Source organism: Palaemon carinicauda, chromosome 43, assembly GCF_036898095.1.
Source record: "Palaemon carinicauda isolate YSFRI2023 chromosome 43, ASM3689809v2, whole genome shotgun sequence".
NCBI classification, from domain to species: Eukaryota; Metazoa; Arthropoda; class Malacostraca; order Decapoda; family Palaemonidae; genus Palaemon; species Palaemon carinicauda.
The window spans coordinates 7883909-7902491 of NC_090767.1; positions in this window are offsets into that span (position 1 = coordinate 7883909).

The window sequence follows — 18583 nt, forward strand, 5'->3', positions numbered from 1 at the left end:
GGTCTGAAATTTCCGTGTTATACACTATTATTTCTTTAACATAATTCACCTCATTCACAAATACTAGATCTAGGACATTTTCCTTTCTTGTTGGAATGTGGTTTATTTGTTGCATATTATGTTCTAATAGCATATCTTGAAGCTTTTCAAATTGCCTCTTATCTTCTGCGCTACTATTACTATCTTTTTTATATGTATACATACAACCACTTTCTTCTATCCGTTCTTTCCAATCCACGAAAGGAAAGTTAAAATCTCCGGATAGGAGTATATTCCAGTCTTTATGGTTTCTACATATACCATCTATTTTTTCTATTATTATGTCAAACTCCTTAGTGTTTGGGGGTCTGTAAACTACAATATTCATTAGTTTTTCAAATTCAAATTCTACCGCAATCAATTCACATTCTGTGTTGCTGTATTTTTCACATACTTTTCCTTGATTTATGTCTCTTCCATATATTACGGTTCCCCCTTGATTCCTATTTTTTCTGTCTGATCTATAAGTTTGGAAACCCTTTATCTGGTCATCACTGCCAGTCTCTTGGGAATACCATGTTTCACTTATATTTAATATATCTATTTTTTCAATTTGGGTTAGTTCTTCTAAGAACTCTATTTTCCTTTTAGAGTTACTCGTGACTAAACCCTGTGCATTCATTACTATTATGGTTTGTGTTTCATCCCCATTATTTAATATTGGTAATAATATGGATTCTCCCATGCTTCCTTCCTGTTCTGATATGATGTTCTTTTCTTCATTTCCCGGAATTCTGCCATTAAAAAATCCAACTTTTCTATTATATTTGCTCTTTCGCCTTCATATTTATTTGTGTGTGTAAACCTGCAACTGTCCCCATATCTGCACCAACCCCTGGCATTATAGATGCATTCTTTGTAGTTGGGTTCTACATGTGCCGGTTTAGGTTGAAAGGGCTCATATCTAGGGGCTCTTAGTTCAAAGCGCGGTATATACACGGCCTGCTTTTTTGTTTCTTTTTTTGTTTCTTTTTTGCTTTCATTTTTCTTTTCAGTTTGCTGAGTTTTCTTACTTTCATTCATGGTTGCAGGATGCATATATCGACATTTTTTGTTGTAAATGCATCCTTTTCCTTCTTTTAGGTTTTTGCATATTTTTGGATGGAGATCTCTGCATTCGTCTCCATATCCGTCTAAATACGCACATTTACCATATATTTCATAATTATGGCATATCTTTGGATGCTTGTAGTAGCATCTTTCGCCAAATCTGCAATTCCATCTTTTCAGCATATTGCAGACTATATCCTTCTTTTCTATTTTTTCTTGTTCTTGCTCTTCCCTAAAATTATGTAGGTCCGGGTAGAGTCTCTTGGGTCTATTATTTGTTTCCATCTGGTAATTTATTTCTTCATAAGTATGTTGTTGGATGGCATCATAGGTTATATCAATGATTTCTTCTGCATCCTTACACATATCCTGTTCATTGTTCTCTTCTTCTTCTTTTTCTTCTTCTTCTTCTTCTGTTTCTTCTTCTTCCTCTTCTTTATCTTCAACTATTTGCAGATTTAGTCTCGACTTAATTATATTTTCTATCCAGACTAAGCATGTTGAGCAGAATACCTTTGTGTCTTTATTTTTTATTTTTTGCTGTATTTCAGCACATGTGGGATGTGTTGGGACATGACAGGCATCACATTTTCTAATCAATTGTTGAGGATTATTAATGGAATACCATATCTTACATGTATTACACCATTTTGGCATTCTTTTTCCCATTGCATCAATCAGCATATTCACCATATTGGACTTCTTATTGTTCTTTGATGGAATGTGTTGATTGATGTAGACTTTCTTTATAAGTTTCTTTAACACTTGGATTTTCTTTGGAATTTCTTCTATTATTTTGCTGATGTTTTCCGCAGATTTGCTCCAGTTTATTGGATCATATTGTTTCAATATGTCTGCGAATATTCTTCCGTCACATTGGTTGACGTTACTAGTGACCTCTGTTATCAGACGGTCGAGCTCCTGTTTCGCCAACTCATGGAATTTATTTTTGCTGAGTCCAGCGATGTCTCTCCAAGCCTTGCCCGTGTTGTACATAGCCATCTTGATTAGATTTTTAGTAATTCACAAGATAACTATTCTATGCCGACGTTTTATCCCACTTCTCCGACCTCAAACTAATCACTGACTATTCACGAAAACTTGTAGCTATATTGCACTCGATAGCCTTTTGTTATCCGCGTTAAATCATGATATTTATAGGGCCGCAAAAGTTTAATCACTCACCGGCACACAGATACAAAACTTCCCCAAATCCAAACAACCAAGGTGACACCAGGTCCCCTTACCAAAGTCCTCAAAACCTAGGGGACCCCAGGTCCCCTTCCCAAAGTCCCCGACACCAAGGTGACCCCAGGTCCCCTTCCCCAAATCCCCACCATCAAGGTGACCCTAGGTCCCCTTTCCCAAATCCCCAACCCCAAGGTGACCCCAGGTCCCCTTCCCCAAATCCCCCCACCAAGGTGACCCCAGGTCACCTTCCCCAAATCCCCAACAACAAGGTGACCCCATATCCCCTTCCCCAGATCCCCTTCCCCAAATCCCCTCACCAAGGTGAACCCAAGTCCCCTTCCCCAAGTCCTTCACACCAAGGTGACCACAGGTCCCCTTCCCCGAGTACTCAACATCAAGGTAACCCCAAATCCCCTTCCCCAATTTCCAAAACCAAGGTGACCCCAGGTCCCCTTCCCCAAGTTCCCAACACCAAGGTGACCCCAGGTCCCCTTCCCCAAGTCCCCAATACCAAGGTGACCACAGGTCCCCTTCCCCAAGTCCCCAACACCAAGGTGACCACAGGTCCCCTTCCCCAAATCCACTCCACAAAGGTGACCCCATGTCTCCTTCCCCAAATTCCCAAAACCAAGGTGACCCCAGTTCCCCTTCCCATAAATCCCCCACACCAAGGTGACCACAGGTCCCCTTCCCCAAGTCCCCAACACGAAGGTGACCCCAGGGTCCCCTCCCTATGTCCCAAACATCAAGGAGACCACAAATCCCCTTCCCCAAGTTCCCTTCCCCAAGTCCCCAACACCAACGTGACCCCATGTCCCTTTCCCAAAATCCCCAACACCAAGTTGCCCCCTTGTCCCCTTCCCAAAGTCCCCAACACCAAGGTGACCCCAAGTTCCCTTTCCCAATTCCCCACCACCAAGGTGACCTAAGGTCCTATTCCCCAAATCCCCAACACCATGGTGACCCTATGTCCCCTTCCCCAAGTCCCCAACACCAAGGTGACCACAGGTCCACTTCCTAAAGTCCCCAACTCAAAGGTGACCCCAGGTTCCCTTCCCCAAGTCCCCAACACCAAGGTGACCCCAGGTCCCCTTCCCAAAGTCCCCAACTCCAAGGTGACCCTAGGTCCCCTTCCCAAAGTCCCTAACTCCAAGGTGACCCCAGTTCCCCTTCCCCAAGTCCCCAACACCTAGCTAGGTGACCCCAGGTCCCCTTCCCCAAGTCCCCAACACCTAAGTGACCCCAGGTCACCTTCCCCAAATTTCCCCTACCAAGGTGACTTCAAGTCACCTTCCCCAATTTTCCCCCAACAAGATGACCCCAGGTCCCCTTCCCCAAATTTTCCCCACCAAGGGGACCCCAGGTCCCCTTCCCAAAATCCCCAGCACTAATGTGACCCCAGGTCCCCTTCCCGAAATCCCCAAAACCAAGGTGACCCCATGTCCCCTTCCCCAATTCCCCACAACCAAGGGTACCCAGGGTCCCCTTCCCCAATTCCAAAAAACCAAGGTGACCTCAGGTCCCCATCCCCAAGTCCCCAACACCAAGGTGACCCCAGGTCCCCTTCCCCAAGTCCACAACACCAAGGTGACCCATGGTCCCCTTCCCCAATTCCCAAAAACAAGGTGACCTCAGATCCCCATCCCCAAGTTCCCAACACCAGGGTGACCCCAGGTCCCCTTCCCCAAGTCCCCAACTCCAAGGTGACCCTAGGTCCCCTTCCCCAAGTCCCCACCACCAAGGTGACCCCAGGTCCCCTTCCCGAAATCCTCAACACCAAGTTGCCCCATTGTCCCCTTCCCAAAGTCCCTAACACCAAGGTGACCCTAGGTTCCCTTCCCCAATTCCCCACCATGAAGGTGACCTAAGGTCCCGAACCCCAAATCCCCAACACCAAGGTGACCCCAGGTCCCCTTCCTCAAATCCCCAACACCATGGTGACCCCAAGTCCCCTTCCCCAAATCCCCAACACCAAGGTGACCCCAAGTCCCCTTCCCCATATCCCCAACACCAAGGTGACCCCAGGTCCCCTTCCCCATATCCCCAACACGAAGGTGACCCCGTGTCCCCTTCCCAAAGTCCCCAACACCAAGGTGACCCCAGGTCCCCTTCCCCAATTCCGCACCACAAAAGTGACCCCAGGTCCCCTTCCTAAAATCCCCAACACCAAGGTGACCCCAGGTCCCCTTCCCCAAGTCCCCAACAAGAAAGATGACCCCAGGTCCCCTTCCCAAAGTCCCCAACTCCAAGGTGACCCCATGTCCCCTTCCCCATTTCCCCAACACCAAGGTGACCCCAGGTCCCCTTCCCAAAGTCCCCAACTTCAAGGTGACCCCAGGTCCCCTTCCCAAAGTCCCCAACTCCAAGGTGACCCCCAGGTCCCCTTCCCCAAGTCCCCAACACCTAAGTGACCCCAGGTCACCTTCCCCAAATTTCCCCTACCAAGGTGACTTCAAGTCACCTTCCCCAATTTTCCCCCACCAAGATGACCCCAGGTCCCCTTCCCCAAATTTTCCCCACCAAGGGGACCCCAGGTCCCCTTCCGAAAATCCCCAGCACTAATGTGACCCCAGGTCCCCTTCCCAAAATCCCCAAAACCAAGGTGACCCCATGTCCCCTTCCCCAATTCCCCACAACCAAGGGTACCCAGGGTCCCCTTCCCCAATTCGAAAAAACCAAGGTGACCTCAGGTCCCCATCCCCAAGTCCCCAACACCAAGGTGACCCCAGGTCCCCTTCCCCAAGTCCACAACACCAAGGTGACCCATGGTCCCCTTCCCCAATTCCCAAAAACAAGGTGACCTCAGATCCCCATCCCCAAGTTCCCAACACCAAGGTGACCCCAGGTCCCCTTCCCCAAGTCCCCAACTCCAAGGTGACCCCAGGTCCCCTTCCCCAAGTCCCCACCACCAAGGTGACCCCAGGTCCCCTTCCCGAAATCCTCAACACCAAGTTGCCCCATTGTCCCCTTCCCAAATTCCCTAACACCAAGGTGACCCTAGGTTCCCTTCCCCAATTCCCCACCATGAAGGTGACCCCAGGTCCCGAACCCCAAATCCCCAACACCAAGGTGACCCCAGGTCTCCTTCCTCAAGTCCCCAACACCAAGGTGACCCCAGGTCCACTTCCCAAAGTCCCCAACTCCAAGGTGACCCTAGGTCCCCTTCCCCAAGTCACCAACACCAAGGTGACCCCAAGTCCCCTTCCCCAAGTCCCCAACACCAAGGTGACCCCAGGTCCACTTCCCAAAGTCCCCAACTCCAAGGTGACCCAAGGTCCCCTTCCCCAAGTCCCCAACACCTAAGTGACCCCAGGTCCACTCCCCCAAGTCCCCAACACCAAGGTGACCCCAAGCCCCCTTCCCCAAATCCAACCTAACAAGGTGAAACCAGGTCCCCATCACCAAGTCCCCAAAACCAAGGTGACCCAGGTCCCCTTCCCAAAGTCCCCAACACCAAGTTGACCCCATGTCCCCTTCCCCATTTCCCCAACGCCAAGGTGACCCTAGGTCCCCTTCCCAAAGTCCCCAACTTTAAGGTGACCCCAGGTCCCCTTCCCAAAGTCCCCAACTCCATGGTGACCCCAGGTCCCCTTCCTCAAGTCCCCAACACCTAAGTGACCCCAGGTCCCCTTCCCCAAGTCCCCACCATCAAGGTGACCCCAGGTCCCCTTCCCCCAATCTACAACACCAAGGTGACCCCAGGTCTCCTTCCCCAAGTCCTCAACACCAAGGTGACCCCAGGTCCCCTTCCCCAAGTCCCCAACTCCAAGGTGACCTCAGGTCCCCTTCCTCAAGTCCTCAACACCAAGATGACCCCAGGTACCTTCCAGCAAATCCCAACCACAAGGTGACCCCAGGTCCCCTTCCCCAAATCCCCAGCACCAAGGTGACCCCAGGTCCCTTTCCCAAAATCCCCAACACCCAGGTGACCCCAGGTCCCCTTCCCAAAATCCCCAGCACCAAGGTGACCCCAGGTTCCCTTCCCCAAATCCCCAACACCAAGATGACACCAGGTCCCCTTTCCCAAATCCCCAACACCAAGGTAACCCCAGGTCCCCTTCACCAAATAAACAACACCAAGGTGACAACAGGTCCCCTTCTCAGAATCCCCCACACCAAGGTGACCCCCGGTCCCCTTCCCCAAATCCCCCCACCAAGGAGACCCCAGGTCTCTTTCCCCAAATTTCCCTCACCAAGGTGACCCCAGGCCATTTCCCCAAATTTCCCCCACAAAGGTGAGCCCAGGTCACCTTCCCCAAATTTCCTCTACCAAGGTGACCCCAGGTCTCCTTCCCCAAGTTTTCCCCACCAAGATGACCCCAGGTTCCCTTCCCCAAATCCCCACCAACAAGGTGACCCCTGGTCCCCTTTCCCAAATCCCCAACCCCAAGTTGACCCCAGGTCCCCTTCCCCAAATCCCCCAATCAAGGTGACCCCAGGTCACCTTCCGAAAATCCCCAACAACAAGGTGACCCCAGATCCCCTTCCCAAAATCTCCCCACCAAGGTGACCCCAGGTCCCATTCCCCGAGTCCCCAACATCAACGTGACCCCAGGTCCCCTTTCCCCATTTCCCAAAACCAAGGTGACCCAATGTCCAATTCCCCAAGTCCCCAACACCAAGGTGACCCATGGTCCCCTTCCCCAAGTCCCCAACACCAAGGTAACCCCAGGTCCCCTTCCCCGAGTTCCCAACACCAAGGTGACCACAGGTCCCCTTCCCAAAGTCCTAGACACCAAGGTGACCCCATGTCCCATTCCCAAAATCCACTCCACAAAGGTGACCCCAGGTTCTCTTCCCCAAATTCCCAAAACCAAGGTGACCCCAGTTCCCCTACCCATAAATCCCCCACACCAAGGTGACCACAGGGTCCTCTTCCCCAAGTCCCCAACACCAAAGTGACCCCAGGTTCCCCTCCCTATGTCCTCACCATCAAGGTTGACCCCAAGTCCCCTTCCCAAGTCCACTTCCCCAAGTCCCCAACACCAACGTGACCCCATGTCTTCCCAAAGTCCCCAACACCAAGTTGCCCCCTTGTCCCCTTTCCAAAGTCCCCAACACCAAAGTGAACCAAGGTCCCCTTCCCCAATTCCGCACCACCAAGGTGACTCAAGGTCCCCTTCCCCAAATCCCTAACACCAAGGTGACCCCAGGTCCCCTTCCCCCAGTCCCCAACACCAAGGTGACCCCAGGTCCCCTTCCCAAAGTCCCAAACTCCAAGGTGTCCCCCTGTCCCATTCCCCAAGTCCCCAACACCAAGGTGACCCCAGGTCCCCTTTCCAAAGTCCCCAACTCGAAGGTGACCCTAGGTCCCCTTCCCAAAGTCCCCAAATCCAAGGTTACCCCAGGTCCCCTTCCCCAAGACCCCAACACCTAGGTGACCCAAGGTCCCCTCCCCCAAGTCCCAAAACCAAGGTGACCCCAAGTCACATTCCCCAAATCCAAACAACCAAGGTGACACCAGGTCCCCTTCCCAAAGTCCTCAAAACCTAGGGGACCCCAGGTCCCCTTCCCAAAGTCCCCGACACCAAGGTGACCCCAGGTCCCCTTCCCCAAATCCCCACCATCAAGGTGACCCTAGGTCCCCTTTCCCAAATCCCCAACTCCAAGGTGACCCCAGGTCCCCTTCCCCAAATCCCCCCACCAAGGTGACCCCAGGTCACCTTCCCCAAATCCCCAACAACAAGGTGACCCCATATCCCCTTCCCCAGATCCCCTTCCCCAAATCCCCCCACCAAGGTGAACCCAGGTTCCCTTCCCCAAGTCCTTAACACCAAGGTGACCACAGGTCCCCTTCCCCGAATCCCCAACACCAAGGTGACCCCAGGTCCCCTTCCCCAACTCCCCAGCACCAAGGTGACCCCAGGTCCCTTTCCCAAAATCTCCAACACCCAGGTGACCCCAGGTCCCCTTCCCAAAATCCCTAACACCAAGGTGACCCAAGGTCCCCTTCCTCAGATCCCCAACACCAAGGTGACCCCAGGTCCCCTTCCCAAAATCCCCAACACCAAGGTGACCCCAGGCTCCCTTCCCCAAATCCCCAACACCAAGATGACCCCAGGTCCCCTTCCCCATATTCCCAACACCAAGATGACCCCAGGTCCCCTTCCCCAAATTCCCCCCATCAAGGTGACCCTAGGTCACCTTCCCCAAATTTTCCCCACCAAGGTGACTTATAGTCTCCTTCCCCATTTTTCCCCCACCAAGGTGACCCCAGGTAGCCTTCCCAAAATTTCCCCCACTAAGGGGACCCTATGTCCCCTTCCCCAAATCTAAACCACCAATGTAACCCCATGTCACCTTCCCCAAATCTTCAAAACCAAGGTGACCCCATGTCCCCTTCCCCAAATTCCCAAAACCAAGTTGACCAGAGGTCCCCTTCCCCAAATCTCCAACACCAAGATGACCCCAGGTGCCCTTCCCCATATCTCCAACGCCAAGGTGACCCCAGGTCCCCTTCCCCAAATTTCCCCCACCAAGGTGACTTAAAGTCCCCTTCCCCATTTTTCCCCCACCAATGTGACCCCAGGGTCCCTTCCCAAAATTTCCCCCACTAAGGGGAGCCGAGGTCCCTTTCCCCAAATCCAAACCACCAATATGACCCTAGGTCTCCTTCCCCGAGTCCCCAAAGTCAAGTTGACCCCAGGTCCCCTTCCCCAAATCCCAAAATCAAGGCGACCCCAGGTCCCATTCCCATAGTCCCCAACACCAAGGTGACCCGTGGTTCCCTTCCCCAAGTCCCCAACACCAAGGTGACCCCATGTCCCCTCCCCAAAGTCCCCAGCACCAAAGTGACCCCAGGTCCCCTTCCCAAATTCCGAACCACAAAGGTGACCCAAGGTCCCCTTCCCCAATCCCCAACACCAAGGTGACCCCAGGTCCCCTTCCCCAAGTCCCCAACAAGAAAGATGACCCCATGTACCCTTCCCTATTTCCCCAACACGAAGGTGACCCCAGGTCCCCTCCCCAAAGTCCCCAACTCCAAGGTGACCCCAGGTCCCCTTCCCAAAGTCCCCAACTCCAAGGTGACCCCAGGTCACCTTCCCCAAGTCCCCAACACCAAAGTGACTTCAGGTCACCTTCCCCAAATTTCCCCCACCAAGGTGACTTCAAGTCACCTTCCCCAATTTTCCCCCACCAAGGTGACTTCAAGTCCCCTTCCCCAAATCCCCACCACTAATGTGACCCCATGTCCCCTTTCCCCAAATCCCCAAAACCAAGGTGACCCAAGGTCCCCTTCCCAAAGTCCCCAAAACCAAGGTGACCCCAGGTTCCCTTCCCAAAATCCCCAACAACAAGGTGACCCCAGGTCCCCTTCCCAAAGTCCCCAACACCAAGGTGACCCCAGGTCCCTTTCTCAAAATCCCCAACACCAAGTTGACCCCATGTCCCCTTCCCCAAGTCCACAACACCAAGGTGACACAGGGTCCCCTTCCCCAATTCCCAAAACCAAGGTGACCTCAGGTCCCCATCCCCAAGTCCCCACTACCAAGGTGACCCCAAGTAGCCTTCCCCAAGTCCCCAACACCAAGGTGACCCCAGGTCCCCTTCCCAAAGTCCCCAACACCAAGGTGACCCCAGGTCCCCTTCCCCAAGTCCCCACCACCAAGGTGACCCCAGGTCCCCTTCCCCAAATCCCCAACACCAAGGTGACCCCAGGTCCACTTCCCCAATACCCCAACACCAAGGTGACCTCATGTCCCCTTCCCCAAGTCCCCAACTCCAAGGTGACCTCAGGTCCCCTTCCTTAAGTCCCTAACACCAAGGTGACCCCAAGTCCCCTCCAGCAAATCCCACCCCCAAGGTGACCCCGGGTCCCCTTCCCTAAATCCCCACAACCAAGATGAACCCAGGTTCCCTTCCCAAAATCCCCAACACCCAGGTAACCCCAGGTCCCCTTCCCCAAATCCCTAACAACAAGGTGACCCCAGGTCCCCTTCCTCAAATCCCCAACACCAAGGTGACCCCAGGTCCACTTCCCATAATCACCAACACCCATGTGACCCCAGGTCCCCTTTCCCAAAATCCCCAACACCAAGATGACCCCAGGTCCCCTTCCCCATATCCCCAACACCAAGGTGACCCCAGGTACCCTTCCCATAATCCCCAACACCAAGGTGACCCCAGGTCCACTTCCCCAAGTCCCCAACACCTAAGTGACCCCATGTCACCTTCCCCAAATTTCCCCCACCAAGGTGACTTAAAGTCACCTTCCCCAATTTTCCACCACCAAGGTGAACCCAGGTCCCCTTCACCAAATTTCCCTAACCAAGGGACCTAGGGTCCCCTTCCCCAAATCCAAACCACCAATGTGACCCCATATCACCTTCCTCAAATCCCCAAAACCAAGATGACCCCAGGTCCCCTTCCCCAAATCCCCAAAACCAAGGTGACCCCAGGTCCCCTCCCCCAAATCCCCAAATCTAAGTCGACCAGAGGTCCCCTTCCCCATGTCCCCAACACAAAGGTGATACCAGCTCCCCTTTCCCAAATCCCTAGCAAATAGGTGACCCCATGTTCCCTTCCCCAAGTCCACAACACCAAGGTGACACCAGGTCCCCTTCCCCATATCCCCAACACCAGTGAACCCCAGGTCCCCTTCTCCTAATCAACAACACTAAGGTGACCCAGGTCCCCTTCCCAAAATCCCCCACATCAAGGTGACCCCCAGTTCCCTTCCCCAAATCCCCCCATCAAGGAGACCCCAGGTCTCTTTCCCCAAATTTCCATCACCAAGGTGACCCCAGGTCATTTCCCCAAATTTCCCCCACAAAGATGAGCCCAGGTCACCTTCCCCAAATTTCCCCTACCAAGGTGACCCCAGGTCCCCTTCCCCAAATCCCCCAATCAAGGTGACCCCAGGTCACCTTCCAAAAATCCCCAACAACAAGGTGACCCCAGATCCCCTTCCCAAAATCTCCCCACCAAGGTGACCCCAGGTCCCCTTCCCCGAGTCCCCAACATCAACGTGACCCCAGGTCCCCTTTCCCCATTTCCCAAAACCAAGGTGACCCAATGTCCAATTCCCCAAGTCCCCAACACCAAGGTGACCCATGGTCCCCTTCCCCAAGTCCCCAACACCAAGGTAACCCCAGGTCCCCTTCCCCGAGTTCCCAACACCAAGGTGACCACAGGTCCCCTTCCCAAAGTCCTAGACACCAAGGTGACCCCATGTCCCATTACCAAAATCCACTCCACAAAGGTGACCCCAGGTTCTCTTCCCCAAATTCCCAAAACCAAGGTGACCCCAGTTCCCCTTCCCATAAATCCCCCACACCAAGGTGACCACAGGGTCCCCTTCCCCAAGTCCCCAACACCAGAGAGACCCCAGGTTCCCCTCCCTATGTCCTCACCATCAAGGTTGACCCCAAGTCCCCTTCCCAAGTCCACTTCCCCAAGTCCCCAACACCAACGTGACCCCATGTCTTCCCAAAGTCCCCAACACCAAGTTGCCCCCTTGTCCCCTTTCCAAAGTCCCCAACACCAAAGTGAACCCAGGTCCCCTTCCCCAATTCCGCACCACCAAGGTGACCCAAGGTCCCCTTCCCCAAATCCCTAACACCAAGGTGACCCCAGGTCCCCTTCCCCCAGTCCCCAACACCAAGGTGACCCCAGGTCCCCTTCCCAAAGTCCCAAACTCCAAGGTGTCCCCCTGTCCCATTCCCCAAGTCCCCAACACCAAGGTGACCCCAAGTCCCCTTTCCAAAGTCCCCAACTCGAAGGTGACCCTAGGTCCCCTTCCCAAAGTCCCCAAATCCAAGGTTACCCCAGGTCCCTTTCCCCAAGTCCCCAACACCTAGATGACCCCAGGTCCCCTCCCCCAAGTCCCCAACACCAAGGTGACCCCAAGTCACATTCCCCAAATCCAAACAACCAAGGTGACACCAGGTCCCCTTCCCAAAGTCCTCAAAACCTAGGGGACCCCAGGTCCCCTTCCCAAAGTCCCCGACACCAAGGTGACCCCAGGTCCCCTTCCCCAAATCCCCACCATCAAGGTGACCCTAGGTCCCCTTTCCCAAATCCTCAACCCCAAGGTGACCCCAGGTCACCTTCCCCAAATCCGCCCACCAAGGTGACCCCAGGTCACATTCCCCAAATCCCCAACAACAAGGTGACCCCATATCCCCCTCCCCTGATCCCCTTCCCCAAATCCCCCCACCAAGGTGAACCCAGGTTCCCTTCCCACTGTCCTTAACACCAAGGTGACCACAGGTCCCCTTCCCCGAATCCCCAACACCAAGGTGACCCCAGGTCCCCTTCCCCAACTCCCCAGCACCAAGGTGACCCCAGGTCCCTTTCCCAAAATCTCCAACACCCAGGTGACCCCAGGTCCCCTTCCCAAAATCCTTAACACCAAGGTGACCCCAGGTCCCCTTCCTCAGATCCCCAACTCCAAGGTGACCCCAGGTCCCCTTCCCAAAATCCCCAACACCAAGGTGACCCCAGGTTCCCTTCCCCAAATCCCCAACACCAAGATGACCCCAGGTCCCCTTCCCCATATCCCCAACACCAAGGTGACCCCAGGTCCCCTTCCCCAAATTTCCCCCATCAAGGTGACCCTAGGTCACCTTCCCCAAATTTTCCCCACCAAGGTGACTTATAGTCTCCTTCCCCATTTTTCCCCCACCAAGGTGACCCCAGGTAGCCTTCCCAAAATTTCCCCCACTAAGGGGACCCTATGTCTCCATCCCCAAATCTAAACCACCAATGTAACCCCATGTCACCTTCCCCAAATCTTCAAAACCAAGTTGACCCCGGGTCCCCTTCCCCAAATTCCCAAAACCAAGTTGACCAGAGGTCCCCTTCCCCAAGTCTCCAACACCAAGATGACCCCAGGTGCCCTTCCCCATATCTCAAACGCCAAGGTGACCCCAGGTCCCCTTCCCCAAATTTCCCCCACCAAGGTGACTTTAGGTCACCTTCCCCAAATTTCCCCCACGAAGGTGACTTAAAGTCCCCTTCCCCATTTTTCCCCCACCAATGTGACCCCAGGGTCCCTTCCCAAAATTTCCCCCACTAAGGGGAGCCGAGGTCCCTTTCCCCAAATCCAAACCACCAATATGACCCTAGGTCCCCTTCCCCGAGTCCCCAAAGTCAAGTTGACCCCAGGTCCCCTTCCCCAAATCCCAAAACCAAGGCGACCCCAGGTCCCATTCCCATAGTCCCCAACACCAAGGTGACCCGTGGTCCCCTTCCCCAAGTCCCCAACACCAAGGTGACCCCAGGTCCCCTTCCCCAAGTCCCCAAAACCAACGTGACCCCAGGTCCCCTTCCCAAAGTCCCCAACACCAAGGTGACCCCATGTCCCCTCCCCAAAGTCCCCAGCACCAAAGTGACCCCAGGTCCCCTTCCCCAATTCCGAACCACAAAGGTGACCCAAGGTCCCCTTCCCCAAATCCCCAACACCAAGGTGACCCCAGGTCCCCTTCCCCAAGTCCCCAACAAGAAAGATGACCCCATGTACCCTTCCCTATTTCCCCAACACGAAGGTGAACCCCAGGTCCCCTCCCAAAAGTCCCCAACTCCAAGGTGACCCCAGGTCCCCTTCCCAAAGTCCCCAACTCCAAGGTGACCCCAGGTCCCCTTCCCCAAGTCCCCAACACCTAAGTGACCCCAGGTCACCTTCCCCAAATTTCCCCCACCAAGGTGACTTCAAGTCACCTTCCCCAATTTTCCCCCACCAAGGTGACCCCAGGTCCCCTTCCCCGAATTTTCCCCACCAAGGGGACCCCAGGTCCCCTTCCCCAAATCCCCACCACTAATGTGACCCCAGGTCCCCTTTCCCCAAATCCCCAAAACCAAGGTGACCCAAGGTCCCCTTCCCAAAGTCCCCAAAACCAAGGTGACCCCAGGTTCCCTTCCCCAAATTTCCCCCACCAAGGTGACTTCAAGTCACCTTCCCCAATTTTCCCCCACCAAGGTGACCCCAGGTCCCCTTCCCCGAATTTTCCCCACCAAGGGGACCCCAGGTCCCCTTCCCCAAATCCCCACCACTAATGTGACCCCAGGTCCCCTTTCCCCAAATCCCCAAAACCAAGGTGACCCAAGGTCCCCTTCCCAAAGTCCCCAAAACCAAGGTGACCCCAGGTTCCCTTCCCAAAATCCCCAAAAACAAGGTGACCCCAGGTCCCCTTCCCAAAGTCCCCAACACCAAAGTGACCCCAGTTCCCTTTCTCCAAATCCCCAACACCAAGTTGACCCCATGTCCCCTTCCCCAAGTCCACAACACCAAGGTGACACAGGGTCCCCTTCCCCAATTCCCAAAACCAAGGTGACCTCAGGTCCCCATCCCCAAGTCCCCACTACCAAGGTGACCCCAAGTAGCCTTCCCCAAGTCCCCAACACCAAGGTGACCCCAGGTCCCCTTCCCAAAGTCCCCAACACCAAGGTGACCCCAGGTCCCCTTCCCCAAGTCCCCACCACCAAGGTGACCCCAGGTCCCCTTCCCCAAATCCCCAACACCAAGGTGACCCCAGGTCCACTTCCCCAATACCCCAACACCAAGGTGACCTCATGTCCCCTTCCCCAAGTCCCCAACTCCAAGGTGACCTCAGGTCCCCTTCCTTAAGTCCCTAACACCAAGGTGACCCCAAGTCCCCTCCAGCAAATCCCACCCCCAAGGTGACCCCGGGTCCCCTTCCCTAAATCCCCACAACCAAGATGACCCCAGGTTCCCTTCCCAAAATCCCCAACACCCAGGTAACCCCAGGTCCCCTTCCCCAAATCCCTAACACCAAGGTGACCCCAGGTCCCCTTCCTCAAATCCCCAACACCAAGGTGACCCCAGGTCCACTTCCCATAATCACCAACACTCTTGTGACCCCAGGTCCCCTTTCACAAAATCCCCAACACCAAGATGACCCCAGGTCCCCTTCCCCATATCCCCAACACCAAGGTGACCCCAGGTCCCCTTCCCATAATCCCCAACACCAAGGTGACCCCAGGTCCCCTTCCCCAAGTCCCCAACACCTAAGTGACCCCATGTCACCTTCCCCAAATTTCCCCCACCAAGGTGACTTAAAGTCACCTTCCCCAATTTTCCACCACCAAGGTGAACCCAGGTCCCCTTCACCAAATTTCCCTAACCAAGGGGACCTAGGGTCCCCTTCCCCAAATCCAAACCACCAATGTGACCCCATATCACCTTCCTCAAATCCCCAAAACCAAGGTGACCCCAGGTCCCCTTCCCCAAATCCCTAAAACCAAGGTGACCCCAGGTCCCCTCCCCCAAATCCCCAAAACTAAGTCGACCAGAGGTCCCCTTCCCCATGTCCCCAACACCAAGGTGATACCAGCTCCCCTTTCCCAAATCCCTAGCAAATAGGTGACCCCATGTTCCCTTCCCCAAGTCCGCAACACCAAGGTGACACCAGGTCCCCTTCCCCATATCCCCAACACCAATGAACCCCAGGTCCCCTTCTCCTAATCAACAACACCAAGGTGACCCCAGATCCCTTCCCAAAATACCCCATATCAAGGTGACCCCCAGTTCCCTTCCCCAAATCCCCCCATCAAGGAGACCCCAGGTCTCTTTCCCCAAATTTCCATCACCAAGGTGACCCCAGGTCATTTCCCCAAATTTCCCCCACAAAGATGAGCCCAGGTCACCTTCCCCAAATTTCCCCTACCAAGGTGACCCCAGGTCCCCTTCCCTAAATATCTCCCACCAAGATGACCCCAGGACCCCTTCCCCAAATCCCCACCATCAAGGTGACCCAAGGTCCCCTTTCCCAAATCCCCAACCCCAAGATGACCCCAGGTCCCCTTCCCAAAATCCCCAACAACAAGGTGACCCCAGATCCCCTTCCCCAAATCCCCCCAACCAAGGTGACCCCAGGTCCCCTTCCCCGAGTCCCCAACATCAATGTGACCCCAGGTCCCCTTCCCAAATTCCCAAAAACAAGGTGACCCCAAGTTCAATTCCCCAAGTCCCCAACACCAAGGTGACCTGTGGTCCCCTTCCCCAAATCCCCAACACCAAGGTGACCCCAAGTCCCCTTCCCCAAGTCCCCAACACCAAGGTGACCACAAGTCCCCTTCCCCAAGTCCCCAACACCAAGATGACCCCATGTCCCCTTCCCCAAATCCACTCCACAAAGGTGACCCTAGGTCCCCTTCCCCAAATTCCCAAAACCAAGGTGACCCCAGTTCCCCTTCCCATAAATCCCCCACACCAAGGTGACCACAGGTCCCCTTCCCCAAGTCCCCAACACCAAGGTGACCCCAGGTTCCCCTCCCTATGTCCCCAACACCAAGTTGCCCCCTTGTCCCCTTCCCAAAGTCCCCAACACCAAGGTGACCCCAGGTGTCCTTCCCCAATTCCGCACCACCAAGGTGACCCAAGGGCCCCTTCCCCAAATCCCCAACACGAAGGTGACCCCAGGTCCCCTTCCCCAAGTCCCCAACACCAAGGTGGCCCCATGTCCCCTTCCCAAAGTCCCCAACTCCAAGGTGACCCCAGTTCCCATTCCCCAAGTCCCCAAAACCAAGGTGACCCCAGGTCTCCTTCCCAAAGTCCCCAACTCCAAGATGACCCCAGGTCCCCTTCCCAAAGTCCCCAACACCAAGGTGACCCCAGGTCCCCTTCCCCAAGTCCCCACCACCAAGGTGACCCCAGGTCCCCTTCCCCAAATCCACAACACCATGTTGCCCCCTTGTCCCCTCCCCAAAAGTCCCTAATACCAAGGTGACCCCAGGTTCCCTTCCCCAATTCCCCACCACCAAGGTGACCCAAGGTCCCGTTCCCCAAATCCCCAACAAAAAGGTGACCACAGGTCCCCACCCCCAAGTCCCCAACACCAAGGTGACCTCTGGTCCATTTCCCAAAGTCCCCAACTCCAAGGTGACCCTAGGTCCCCTTCCCCAAATCACCAACACCAAGGTGACCCCAGGTCCCCTTCCCAAAGTTCCCAACTCCAAGGTGACCCTAGGTCCCCTTCCCAAAGTTCCCAACTCCAAGGTGACCCCAGGTCCCCTTCCCCAAGTCCCCAACACCTAGGTGACCCCAGGTCCCCTCCCCCAAGTCCCCAACACCAAGGTGACCCCAAGTCCCCTTCCCCAAATCCAACCAAACAATGTGAAACCAGGTCCCCATCCCCAAGTCCCCAAAACCAAGGTGACCCCAGGTCCCCTTCCCAAAGTCCCCAACACCAAGGTGACCCCAGGTCCCCTTCCCCAAGTCCCTGACACCAAAGTGACCCAAGGTCCTCTTCCCCAAGTCCCCACCATCAAGGTGACCCCAGGTCCCCTTCCCCCAATCTACAACACCAAGCTGACCCCAGGTCTCCTTCCCCAAGTCCTCAACACCAAGGTGACCCCAGGTCCCATTCCCAAAGTCCCCGACTCCAAGGTGACCGCAGGTCCCCTTCCCCAAGTCCCCAACACCTAAGTGACCCCAGGTCACCTTCCCCAAATTTCCCCCACCAAGGTGACTTCAAGTCACCTTCCCCAATCTTTCCCCACCAGGTGACCCCAGGTCCCCTTACCCAAATCCCCAAAACCAAGGTGACCCCAGGTCCCCTTCCGCAATTCCCCAAAACCAAGGTGACCCCAGGTACCCTTCTCCAAATCCCCAACACCAAGGTGACCCCAGGTCCCCTTCCCAAAGTCCCCGACACCAAGGTGACCCCAGGTCCCCTTCTCCAAATCCCCAACACCAAGGTGACCCCAGGTCCCCTTCCCCAAGTCCACAACACCAAGGTGACCCGGGGTCCCCTTCCCCAATTCCGAAAACCAATGTGACCTCAGGTCCCCATCCCCAAGTCCCCACCACCGAGGTGACCCCAGGTCCCCTTCCCCAAGTCCCCATCACCAAGGTGACCCCAGGTCCCCTTCCCAAAGTCCCCAACACCAAGGTGACCCCAGGTCCCCTTCCCCAAGTCCCCACCACAAAGGTGACCCCAGGTCCCCTTCCCCAAATCCCCAACACCAAGGTGACCCCAGGTCCACTTCCCCAAGACCCCAACACCAAGGTGACCCCATGTCCCCTTCTCCAAGTCCCCAACTCCAAGGTGACCTCAGGTCCCCTTCCTTAAGTTCTCAACACCAAGGTGACCCAAGGTCCCCTCCAGCAAATCCCACCCCAAAGGTGACCCCGGGTCCCCTTCCCCAAATCCCCACAACCAAGATGACCCCAGGTTCCCTTCCCAAAATCCCCAACACCCAGGTGACCCCAGGTCCCCTTCCCCAAATCCCTAACACCAAGGTGCCACAAGGTCCACTTCCTCAAATCCCCAACACCAAGGTGACCCCAGGTCCCCTTCCCATAATCCTCAACACCCATGTGACCCCAGGTCCCCTTTCC